We start from the raw sequence: 13,836 nt of genomic DNA on the forward strand, positions 1-13,836 counted from the left end.
ATACTTGAGGTTAGGAGGGCTGCAATACACACGATTTGATCTCTCCCTGGCGCAGCCCTACCTCTCTCCTCCTCGTCTCTTGCGGTGCTTGGCGAAGCTCTGCTGGAGTACCACGCTCCTCCACCACCACCACGCCATTGTGCTGCTGCTGGATGGAGTCTTCCTCAACCCCTCCCTCTCTCCTTGCTGGATCAAGGCATGGGAGACGTCACCGGGCTGTACGTGTGTTGAACGCGGAGGTGCCGTCCGTTCGGCACTAGGATCTCCAGTGAATTGGATCACGACGAGTACGACTCCTTCAACGTCGTTCTCTTGAACGCTTCCGCATAGCGATCTACAAGGGTATGTAGATGCACTCTCCTCTCTCTCGTTGCTAGATGACTCCATAGATTGATCTTGGTGATGCGTAGAAAATTTTAAAATTCTGCTACGTTCCCCAACAGTGGCATCATGAGCTAGGTCTATGCGTAGTTTCTATGCACGAGTATAACACAAAGTAGTTGTGGGCGTTGATTTTGTTCAATTTGCTTACTGTTACTAGTCCAATCTTGATTCGGCGGCATTGTGGGATGAAGCGGCCCGGACCGACCTTACACGTACTCTTACGTGAGACTGGTTCCACCGACTGACATGCACTAGTTGCATAAGGTGGCTAGCGGGTGTCTGTCTCTCCCACTTTAGTCGGATCGGATTCGATGAAAAGGGTCCTTATGAAGGGTAAATAGCAATTGGCATATCACGTTGTGGTTTTGCGTAGGTAAGAAACGTTCTTGCTAGAAACCCATAGCAGCCACGTAAAACAAGCAAACAACAATTAGAGGACGTCTAACTTGTTTTTGCAGGTTATGCTATGTGATGTGATATGGTCAAAAGGATGTGATGAATGATATATGTGATGTATGAGATTGATCATGTTCTTGTAATAGGAATCACGACTTGCATGTCGATGAGTATGACAACCGGCAGGAGCCATAGGAGTTGTCTTAATTTATTTATGACCTGCTTGTCAACATAAACGTCATGTAATTACTTTACTTTATTGCTAACCGTTAGCTGTAGTAGTAGAAGTAATAGTTGGCGAGACAACTTCATGAAGATACGATGATAGAGATCATGATGATGGAGATCATGGTGTCATGCCGGTGACGATGATGATGGAGATGGAGATCAAGAGGAGCAAAGTGATGATGGCCATATCATGTCACTATTTGATTGCATGTGATGTTTATCATGTTTATGCATCTTATTTGCTTAGAACGACGGTAGTAAATAAGATGATCCCTCATTAAAATTTCAAGAAAGTGTTCCCCCTAACTGTGCACCGTTGCAAAGGTTCGTTGTTTCGAAGCACCACGTGATGATTGGGTGTGATAGATTCTAACGTTCGAATACAATGGGTGTTGACGAGCCTAGCATGTACAGACATGGCCTCGGGACACATGCGAAACACTTAGGTTGACTTGACAAGCCTAGCATGTACAGACATGGCCTCGGAACACGGAGGACCGAAAGGTTGAACATGAGTCGTATAGAAGATACGATCAACATGAAGATGTTCACCGATGTTGACTAGTCCATCTCACGTGATGATCGGACACGGCCTAGTTGACCCGCATCATGTAATCACTTAGATGACTAGAGGGATGTCTATCTGAGTGGAAGTTCATAAGATGAACTTAATTATCCTGAACATAGTCAAAAGGTCTTCGCAAATTATGTCGTAGCTCGCGCTTCAGTTCTACTGTTTAGATATGTTCCTAGAGAAAATTTAGTTGAAAGTTGAAAGTAGCAATTATGCGGACTAGGTCCGTAAACTGAGGATTGTCCTCATTGCTTCATAGAAGGCTTATGTCCTTACTGCACCGCTCAGTGTGCTGAACCTCGAACGTTGTCTGTGGATGTTGCGAACATCTGACATACACATTTTGATAAGTACGTGATAGTTCAGTTAAACGGTTTAGAGTTGAGGCACCGAAGACATTTTGAAATGTCGCGAAACATATGAGATGTTTCGAGGGCTGAAATTGGGATTTCAGGCTCGTGCCCACGTCAAGAGGTATAAGACCTCCGACGATTTTCTTAGCCTGCGAACTAAGGGAGGAAAGCTAAGTTTTTGAGCTTGTGCTCAGATTGTCTGAGTACAACAATCATTTGAATCGAGTGGGAGTTGATCTTCCAGATGAGATAGTGATGTTTCTCCGAACTCATTACCACCAAGCTGCTAGAGCTTCGTGATGAACTATAATATATCAGGGACATATATGATGATCCTTGAGATATTCGCGATGTTTGACACCACAAAAGTAGAAATCAAGAAGGAGCATCAATTGTTGATGAAACCACTAGTTTCAAGAAGGGCAAGGGCAAGAAGGGATACTTCATGAAACGGCAAATCAACTGCTGCTCTAGTGAAGAAACCCAAGGTTGAACCCAAACCCGGGACTAAGTGCTTCTGTAATAAGGGGAACAGCCACTGGAGCAGAATTACCCTAGATACATGGTAGATGAGAAGGCTGGCAAGGTCGATAGAAGTATGGATATACATTGTGTTAATGTGTACTTTACTAGTACTCCTAGTAGCACCATGGTATTAGATACCGGTTCGGTTGCTAAGTGTTAGTAAACTCGAAATAAAAGGCTGCGGAGTAAATGGAGACTAGCTAAAGGTGAGATGGCGATATGTGTTGGAAGTTTTTCCCAAGCTTGATGTGATCAAGCATCGCACGCTCCCTCTACCATCAAGATTGGTGTTTGCATTGAGCATAGACATGATTGGATTATGTCTATCGCAATACGGTTATTCATCTAAGGAGAATAATGGTTACTCTGTTTATTTGAATAATACCTTCAATGGTCTTGCACCTAAAATGAATGGTTTATTGAATCTCGATCGTAGTGATACACATGTTCATGCCAAAAGATATAAGATAGTAATGATAGTACCACATACTTGTGGCACTGCCACGTAAGTCATATCGGTATAAAACGCATGAAGAAGCTCCATGTTGATGGATCTTTGGGCTCACTCGTTTTGAAAAGTTTGAGACATGCGAACCATGTCTATTGGTGTATATGCATGAAGAAACTCCATGCAAATGGACCGTTTGGACTCACTTGATTTTGAATCACTTGAGACATGCAAATCATACCACATGGGCAAGATGACTGAAAGCCTCGTTTTCAGTAAAATGGAACTAGAAAGCAACTTGTTGGAAGTAATACATTTTGATGTGTGCAGTCCAATGAGTGCTGAGGCGTGTAGTGGATATCGTTATGTTCTTACTTCACAGATGATTTGAGTAGATGTTGAGTATATTTACTTGATGAATCACGAGTCTGAATTATTGAAAGGTTCAAGTAATTTCAGGGTGAAGTTGAAAGATCGTCGTGACAAGAGGATAAAATATCTATGATATGATCATAGAGATGAATATCTGAATTACGAGTTTGGCACAGAATTAAGACATTGTGGAAATTGTTTCACAACTAATACAGCCTGGAACACCATAGTGTGATGGTGTGTCCGAACATCATAACTGCACCCTATTGGATATGATGCATACCATGATGTCTCTTATCGAATTACCACGATAGTTTATGGGTTAGGCATTAGAGACAACCACATTCACTTTAAATAGGGCACCACGTAATTCTGATGAGATGACACCGTATGAACTATGGTTTAGAGAAACCTAAGCTGTCATTTCTTAAAAGTTTGGGGCTGCGACGCTTATGTGAAAAAAGTTTCAGGCTGATAAGCTCGAACCCAAAGCGGATAAATGCATCTTCATAGGACACCCAAAACAGTTGGGTATACCTCCTGTCTCAGATCCGAAAGCAATAAGGGATTGTTTCTAGAATCGGGTCCTTTCTCGAGGAAAAGTTTCTCTCGAAAGAATTGAGTGGGAGGATGGTGGAGACTTGATGAGGTTATTGAACCGTCTCTTCAACTAGTGTGTGGCAGGGCACAGGGAGTTGTTCCTGTGGCACCTACACCAATTGAAGTGGAAGCTTATGATAGTGATCATGAAACTTCAGATCAAGTCACTACCAAACCTCGTGGGATGACAAGGATGCGTACTACTTCAGAGTGGTACGTAATCCTGTCTTGGAAGTCATGTTGCTAGACAACAATGAACCTACGAGCTATGGAGAAACGATGGTGGGCCTGGATTCCAAAATGGCTCAAGGCCATATAATTCGAGAGAGGATCCATATATGAAAACAAAGTGTAGACTTTGGAAGAACTACTTGATGGTCGTAAGGCTGTTAGCTACATATGGATTTTAAAAGGAAGACGGACAATGATGGTAAGTGTCACCATTAAGAAAGCTCGACTTGTCGTTAAGATGTTTTCCGACAAGTTCAAGGAGTTGACTACGATGAGACTTTCTCACTCGTAGCGATGCTAAGAGTCTGTTGGAATTATATTAGCGATTACTGCATTATTTATGAAATTTTGCAGATAGGATGTCAAAACATTGTTTCCTCGATGATTTTCTTGAGGAAAGGTTGTATGTGATACAACCGGAAGGTTTTGTCAATCCTGAAAGATGCTAATAAGTATGCAAAGCTCTAGCAATCCTTCTAAGGACTGGAGTAAGCATCTCGGAATTGGAATGTATGCTTTGATGAGATGATCAAATATTTTGGGTGTATACAAAGTTTATGAGAAACTTGTATTTCCAAAGAAGTGAGTGGGAGCACTAGAGAATTTCTGATGAGTATATGTTGTTGACATATTGTGGATCAGAAATGATGTAGAATTTCTGGAAAGCATATAGGGTTATTTGAAAAGTGTTTTTCAATAGAAAACCTGGATTAGGCTACTTGAACATTGAGCATCTAGATCTATGAGGATAGATCAAAAACGCTAAATGGTACTTTCAAATGAGCACATACCTTGACATGATCTTGAAGGTGTTCAAGATGGATCAGTCAAGGAAGGAGTTCTTGCCTGAGTTGTAAGGTATGAAGTTAAGACTTAAAGCTCGACCACGGCAGAAGAAAGAGAAAGGACGAATGTCGTCCCCTATGCTTTTGTCATAGTCTCTATACGGTATGCCATGCTGAGTACCGCACCTGATGTGTGCCTTGCCACATGTCTGGCAAGAGGGTACAAAGGTGATCCAGGAGTGGATCACTAGATAGCGGTCAAAATTGTCCTTGGAGTAATAAGGACATGTTTCTCGATTATGGAGGTGATAAAGAGTTCGGCGTAAAGGGTTACATCGATGCAAGCTTTAACACCTATCCGAATGACTCTGAGTAGCAAACCGGATACGTATAGTGGAGCAACCATTTGGAATAGCTCCAAGTGGAGCGTGGAAGCAGCATTTATAATATGACCTGGAGATTTGTGAAGTACATACGGATCTGAATGTTGCAGACCCGTTGACTAAAACCTCTCTCACAAGCAAAACATGATCAAACCCAGAACTCATTGAGTCTTAATCACATGATGATGTGAACTAGTTTAGTGACACTAGTAAACTCTTGGATGTTGGTCACATGGCGATCACATGGCGATGTGAACTAGATTATTGACTCTAGTGCAAGTGGGAGACTGTTGGAAATATGCCCTAGAGGCAATAATAAATTGATTATTATTATATTTCCTTGTTCATGATAATCGTTTATTATCCATGCTAGAATTGTATTGATAGGAAACTCAGTTACATGTGTGGATACATAGACAACACCATGTCCCTAGTAAGCCTCTAGTTGACTAGCTCGTTGATCAATAGATGGTTACGGTTTCCTGACCATGGGCATTGGATGTCGTTGATGACAGGATCACATCATTAGGAGAATGATGTGATGGACAAGACCCAATCCTAAGCATAGCACAAGATCGTGTAGTTCGCATGCTAAAGCTTTTCTAATGTCAAGTATCATTTCCTTAGACCATGAGATTGTGCAACTCCCGGATACCATAGGAATACTTTGGGTGTGCCAAACGTCACAAGGTAACTAGGTGGCTATAAAGGTACACTACAGGTATCTCCGAAAGTGTCTGTTGGGTTGGCACGAATCGAGACTGGGATTTGTCACTCCGTGTGACGGAGAGGTATCTCTGGGCCCACTCGGTAGGACATCATCATAATGTGCACAATGTGATCAAGGAGTTGATCAGGGGATGATGTGTTACAGAACAAGTAAAAGAGACTTGCCGGTAACGAGATTGAACAAGGTATCGGGATACCGACGATCTAATCTCGGGCAAGTATCGTACCGCTAGACAAAGGGAATTGTATACGGGATTGATCGAATCCTCGACATCGTGGTTCATCTGATGAGATCATCGTGGAACATGTAGGAACCAACATGGGTATCCAGATCCCGCTGTTGGTTATTGACCGGAGAACGTCTCGGTCATGTCTGCATGGTTCCCGAACCCGTAGGGTCTACACACTTAAGGTTCGATGACGCTAGGGTTATAAGGAATAGATATACGTGGTTACCGAATGTTGTTCGGAGTCCTGGATGAGATCCTGGACGTCACGAGGAGTTCCGGAATGGTCCAGAGGTAAAGATTTATATATGGGAAGTCCTGTTTTGGTCACCGGAAAAGTTTCGGGTTTTATCGGTAACGTACCGGGACCACCGGGAGGGTCTCAGGGGTCCACCAAGTGGGGCCACTAGCCCCAGAAGGTTGCGTGGGCCAAGTGTGGGAGGGGACCAGCCCCAGGTGGGCTGGTGCGCCCCCCCCACCAAGGCCCAAGGCGCAGGGAGAGTGGGAGGGGGCAAACCCTAGGTCCAGATGGGCCTTAAGGCCCACCCTATGTGCGCCCCCCCTCTCTCCCTCCTTGGCCGCACCCTAGATGGGTTTTGGGGGCTGCCGCCCCCCTAGGGAGGGAACCCTAGATGGGGGCGCAGCCCCTCCCCTTCCCCTATATATACTTTAGGTTAGGAGGGCTGCAATACACACGATTTGATCTCTCCCGGGCGCAGCCCTACCTCTCTCCTCCTCGTCTCTTGCGGTGCTTGGCGAAGCCCTACTGGAGTACCACGCTCCTCCACCACCACCACAGCGTTGTGCTGCTGCTGGATGGAGTCTTCCTCAACCTCTCCCTCTCTCCTTGCTGGATCAAGACATGGGAGACGTCACCGGGCTGTACGTGTGTTGAACGCGGAGGTGCCGTCCGTTCAGCACTAGGATCTCCGGTGATTTGGATCACGACGAGTACGACTCCTTCAACCCCGTTCTCTTGAACGCTTCCGCATAGCGATCTACAAGGGTATGTAGATTCACTCTCCTCTCTCTCGTTGCTAGATGACTCCATAGATTGATCTTGGTGATGCGTAGAAAATTTTAAAATTCTGCCACGTTCCCCAACAGAAAGTTGTGTGTTCGCTATGCTAGGGATGCGTGGCGGATCAACGGGTTGCGTATTCGGGTTCGTCTCGTCGTTCTGAGCAACTTTCATGTACAAAGTTTTTTCATCCGAGCTACGGTTTATTTTATATTAATTTTAAAAGATTTAAATCATTTTTAGGATTTATTTAATTATTTAAATTCAACATTATCCAGAATAGTGTTTGCTGACGTCAGCATGACGTCAGCAGTCAACAGAGGTGTTGACTGGTCAACTAACGTGTGGGCCCCACTGTCATTGACTACTTAATTAACTAATCAGGTTAATTAGGTAACTAATGTGTAATTGGTTTAATTAGTTGTTTAATTTAATTCATCGGAATTCATTAAGTTAATTATTTCTTCAATTAATTAATTGATTAATTATTTATTTTTTATTTTTATTTTTATTTTTAAATACGTTCTAGGGGCGGGCCCCACATGTCTGTGGCCCCAAGGGCCTTAGCGGGTCGGGAACTCGGGCGCGGTTTTCGGGCAGCAGGCGATGCTGGGCGTCGGGCACCAGCCCGCCCGGTAGGCCACAGCGGGGCTTGTGTGCGCGGTCTCTCACGGAGGAGCGCCGACGGCCAGCTCGCAGCGCGTCGGGAGGGAGGCAGGGCGCGGCCTTGGCAGTGGCCGCCCTGGTGAGCGCGGGGTGCCGCGGGCGAACGAGGCGAGGCCGGGGTGCAGGCAAGGCGGCGTGCTTGCAGGAGAGCAGGGGCGACAGAGGGGAGCAGCGATGTGAGCGGCTGCGGCAGGTGGAGCTGCCGAGGCGCGGGCGCGCGGGTCGCGTGGCTTGGCACGCACGCTGGGCGCGGCCAGCGCGGGGTGACCGCGGTCGGGGCGCGTTCAGACGGTGAACGGCGATGGGGAGAGACGCTATGAGAGGGCAGAGGAGAAGGGGAGGGGAGGTGGCTCACTGGGCCCTGCAGGTGTGCGAGAGTGAGCTCGGGGAGGGCTCGGGGAGGTCTGACGACGAAGAGGACGACGGCGTCCGACGAGGCATAGGAGCTCCGTTCATGGAGGAGGACGAAGACGGGCGGCGACGGTGGTGGGCGTCGAGGCGCCGACGAGGTGCGACGGGGTCGGGGTCGGTGATGAGGCGAGGCCGCGGCGTCAGGCGGGCGCCGCGCGAGGGAGAGGAGGGGGCGCAGAGGAGTCCCTGAGGGGAGGCGCCGAGCCCGGCTGGCGGTGGCCTTAGCGGCGCGGCGACTTGCGTCGGGCGCGGCCGTGCGGGAGGAGGGGATCGAGCAGGGGCGCCCCTCCCCCAGGCACGAGGTGTGTGTGTGTGTGTGCGCGCGCACGCGCGTGTGTTGCGTGTGGTGGCGGCGGTGTGGGAGACAAAGGGGAGGTGGGGATCGTGAGGGGAGTGGGTCGTTCGGGGGGTTAGGTCACGAGGGAGGGGCCATATAGGCCAGGAGAGGTGCGGCCGGGCCGGCCCGATTGGCCTCGAGGCCACCTGGGCCGTGGCCGAGCGAGAGGGGGGGTGTTCTCTTTTCTTTGTATTTTGTTTTTCTTAATTTTTCTTTTCGGTTTTATTTTAGTTACACATTAATTTTAACTTAGTAAAATATATCTATAGCCCCTAAAATAACGTTGCAGAACAATCCACTACTACAAAAAGTTTTACCCTGATATAAAATAGTTCAGTATTTTATAAAATACCAAAGTTGTTCAAATAGTTGTTTTGCTACTGTTTAAATCACTTTAGTGCTTTTAATCTTTTTACTAAAATGTGGTTCCTCCACCATTATGACTTAGGATTTATTTGTCCCATTCTGAACATTTTAGTTTTAACATTTGAAAATTTTACTGTTTGACTTGATGTTGAATTTTGATTTCGAACGGGATTGAATCATCGTGAGTCTAACATCAGTAATCGCGGTGACGTGTCATCATTGCAGGGAATTACTGTAGCTTAACTATCCGGGCATCACAACAGGTGTCTCCGATGGTGTTTGTTGATTTGGCATAGATCGAGATTAGGATTTGTCACTCCGATTGCCGGAGAGGTATCTCTAGGCCCTCTCGGTAATGTACATCACTATAAGCCTTGCAAGAAATGTAGCTAATGAGTTAGTTACATGATGTAGCATTTTGGAATGAGTAAAGAGACTTTCCGGTAACAAGATTGAACTAGGTATTGAGATACCGACGATCAAATCTTGGGCAAGTAACATACCGATGATAAAGGGAACAACGTATATCGTTATGCGATTTAACCGATAAAGATCTTCGTAGAATATGTAGGAACCAACATGAGCATCCAGGTTCCGCTATTGGTTATTGACCGGAGACGTGTATCGGTCATGTCTACATAGTTCTCGAACCCGTAGAGTCCGCATGCTTAACGTTCGGTGACGATCGTATTATGAGTTTATGTGTTTTGATGTACAGAAGGTAGTTCGGAGTCCCGGATATGATCACGGACATGACGAGGAGTCTCAAAATGGTCGAGACATAAATATTGATATATTGGACGACTATATTTGGACATCGGAATGGTTCCGGGTGAGATCTGATATTTACCGTTGTACCGGGAGGTTACCGGAACCCCCGAAGGTATATTTGCCTTATTGGGCCATAGTGGGAGAGAGGAAAAGGGAGCAAAGGAGGGGGCACCCCCCAAGCCCAATCCTAATTGGGAGGCCCCCCCCTTTCCTTCCTCCTTCCTTCCCCTTCCTTCTCTCCTAATCCAACTAGGGAAGGGGGGAATCCTACTCCCGGTGGGAGTAGGACTCCCCTTGGGGCGCGCCTAGGAGGCCGGCCCCCTCCCCCTCCTCCACTCATTTATATACGGGGAAGGGGCACCCCATGGACACACAAGTTGATCATTGATCTCTTAGCCGTGTGCGGTGCCCCCCTCCACCATAATCCACCTCGGTCATATCGTAGCGGTGCTTAGGCGAAGCCCTGTTCCGGTAGCATCATCATCACCGTCATCACGCCGTCGTGCTGACGAAGCTCTTCCTCAACACTCTACTGGATCGTGAGTTCGTGGGGCGTCACCGAGCCGAACGTGTGCAGATCGCGGAGGTGTTGTACCTTCGGTGCTAGGATTGGTCGATCGTGAAGACGTATGACTACATCAACCGCGTTTTCATAATGCTTCCGCTTATGATCTACGAGGGTACGTGGACAATACTCTTCCCTCTCGTTGCTATGCATCACCATGATCTTGCGTGTGCGTAGGAAGTTTTTTGAAATTACTGCGTTCCCCAACAGTAAAGAATTGACCTTGAGAGGGGAGTCAGGAGTGGAGATGTACTGCACGGCGGAGCCCTCAGTGCTTTCTCTCTCGCTCCAAGACACCATGGCGGCCGGCGGCGACCGGAGAGGAAGATGAGCAGGAGGGAGCGAGCGAGCGTGAGAGAACAGAGAGCGATGTCGACCTGCTAGGGCGCGGGCGATCTGTCTGACGCGAGCCGACTGTGTTCACTTAAGCGAACGGCGCCGTTTGCGCGACCGTTAGGCCACGTCATTAATTTTAGGCCCCACCCGTCGGAAACACCCTCAACCACGCCAAATCACATGTTCAGTATTTTTTACAAAAAGTTCACCGAATGCGCGGTGATTTTTGCAAATAATTAGAGATCAGATGGTTTTGTGCAGAATTAGCCACAAATGTAGTTGTTTTCTGCAATTAACTCCTCACGTCGATCGTTTTGATGATTTTTTTTTTGTTTTCCAATCTAAGATCAGTTTGGATCGTCCACCACCGTTCGTCATCTACATCGTTGCCTTTACTCCACCATCGGCGTTGACTTCTATAGACAGCTTCGTCGTCTCGAACATCACGCAGCGCAACGGCAATGCTGATGTGGCGGCCGGGTGCGTCCTGGCTCCCATCCAGGCTTGCTTTGCTCACGTGCATGCACATGTGCAAGTGCAGTTTGCTGCACGGCAGATGCACCATCCTGTGATGCGGATGCTTGGACGCAGAAGCGGTACCGATCTGCATCATGCGTCAAACTCTCACGGGATCATGTGCATCTATATCAATGCGCGACTGGTCTAATCAACCGTTGCTTGCGCCTCCGCATGGATCTAGTGAAGGTCATCTATGAGCACGCACGCATCTACATCGATTGAGCATCGGGCTGTCGCTGTGTCATTCTGTCGGGTCACAGCGCCGTCTCCCCGTGGTTCTTCTCGCGGCTGCATTGACTTGCGCGTCGTTGCTATGTCGCCTCGTCGGGACGTAGTGCCGCGATACGTGGTCCCCGCCGCCGCCCCGAGGCCGTCTCCCACGGTTGCACCGACCCGCGCTCCGTCGCTGCACCGCCCCTTCGGGCTGTAGCACCGTGGCCCGTGGTCCCCGCGACTGCCCCGAGGTCTCACGCCGTCTCCCGGACCTGCCTGCCGTCGTTGCGTCGCCCTTTTGGGCCATAGCGCCGTGGCCCGCTGTCCAACGCCGTCTGTCCCCGCGCATTGACCTCCCGTGATGTGCACCGCGCCGCCTCCCTTGGCGCGGAAACGCCACCGTTCGCGTTTGTCTTCGTCACGCTGTCGGGTTCCTCGCCTATTTTGAGCACCGCCGCCGCGCTAGTAACCTAGCCGCCGCCGCCGCGCTAGTAACCTAGCCGCCGCCGCCGCTACCCCCGTAGCCGCCGCCCGTCCACCTCCTCCGTCTTCGTCCAAGAACCATCCCGTCGCCAGCATCGCCGTCATCTACCCCGACCATTTCGTCAACTCCGACCGTCGTTGGTGACATCGGCCGCCATGCCAATTGGCGCCACAACCGTCGTCGAGTCTTCTTCTTTATTGGCCCTTCGACTCCTCGACATGGCGTACAGCTCATGCATGTCCCTCGTCTACGCATGCCCGGTGCTGGCAACACATATTCGTGCCTTCGTCCACGACGTGCCTCCGGGCCTGGCAAGCCTGGCGCGACGCTGCGTCAACTTCGTCTTCGTCCGTCTAGCATGCCCGGTGCTGGCAACACCGACGCGTGCCTTCGTCTACGACGTGTCCCCGGGTTTGGCAAACCCGGCGCGACGCCTTGTCAACAGCATCTTCTTCCTGGTGCACCACTACTCTGACACCACTGCGCCCATGACTAACTCGACGCCTCCTTGCGCTCGCGGCTCCACGGCGAATTCCTCGACACCGGCTACCCCGACTCGACATGGACCACGTCATTCTTCGCACGGCTACCTCGACCACGGCTCCACCACCCTACGCTCTCGGCTACCTCTACAAACGGCATAAAGGGCTACCGCCTTGCTTGAGCAACCTTGTCGACTTCCACTCCACCCATGACTTCCGTGATGCAACGACCGTTACGACTGTGGGGAGGGTGTCTGTCGGCTTGCCTTCGGATTCTTCTCCAGTCTCACCGTCTACGTCGCTACCGTTGTGACTGCGGGGGGAGGGGGGGTTGAGTATAATGTATATTAGGAAGTATATGATAGACTAGGATTTGTTCCTGCCTTGTCTTGTACTTCAAGTTGGTCATTGTACTCCTATATATATGCCCACGAGGCTCAAGCAAAACAACAAATATTCCGCCAATCTCTCTCTCCCTCCTAAAATTAAGTGTGGATGTCATGCATGTTAACAAGTTAGATCGGAGAGTGCAAGCTTAGATGGATGAGATGTATCAATGTGTCATGAGATGTGCTCACACTTAAGTTGTGGATGAGATTTGCTTTATTTATAAAGCGGGATGAAAGCCTTTTTCGGTAAGTTGTGGATGAGATTTGTCAAAAATCATTACTTAAGATTGCCTCTATTTATCAGCACTCCCGTGACCCCTCTCGCGTCCCTCTCGTGTCACCTCCCCCGCAGGCGACCTGGGAGGGCTCCGCCACCGCCGCCGCCTCCTAGTCCCTCCAGCGCCCTTCTCTCCCTCCGCCGCTGCCCATGGTCGGCGCCCGGCAAAGCCCGTGCGTGCGACGGCGGCGGCGAAGGGTCTCTCCTCCCGTTCTCGGATCCGTGGCAGCGCGGGCATCCTGATCCGCAGGGTGCGACCCTCCTGACGGTGTGGTGGATCCCGAAAACAGCGAACTCGTGGCGGTGCACGGGTGCCCAGATCCATGGGTGTGGGAATCCCTGCAGAGTGCGGGCTCCCGGCGGTGGCGGGATCGGTCGACGGCGGGCTTGGGAGATGGCCTCGGCCACGCGGTGTCGAATCTTGCCACTCCGGCCTTTGTGGAGGAACCTGGACCAGCGGTGGCGGCCACGTTAGGCATGGCGACGACGCCCTCGGTTGGCGACGCTCGCGGGGGGTGGATGGACGGCGTCTTGATCGCGTGGGCAGTGAGTCACCGGTGGATATCCTCCGCGCTGCAGGCTTTCTCCCGCTGCACCTAGTGGCTTACGATCGCGGTCGTCGGCCTCGGTGTGTTCGTGGGGGCTAGTAGAGGTGACATTGGACCGGAGGAAACTTTGGATGACTCGTTCATCCTAACGGTGCCAACGACCAGGGTCGCCGTTCTCCTACTTGCAGGCGTCGTCGAGGTCCCTGCCCTCCAACC

Source organism: Triticum aestivum, chromosome 2A (assembly GCF_018294505.1).
Source record: "Triticum aestivum cultivar Chinese Spring chromosome 2A, IWGSC CS RefSeq v2.1, whole genome shotgun sequence".
Lineage (NCBI taxonomy): Eukaryota > Viridiplantae > Streptophyta > Magnoliopsida > Poales > Poaceae > Triticum > Triticum aestivum.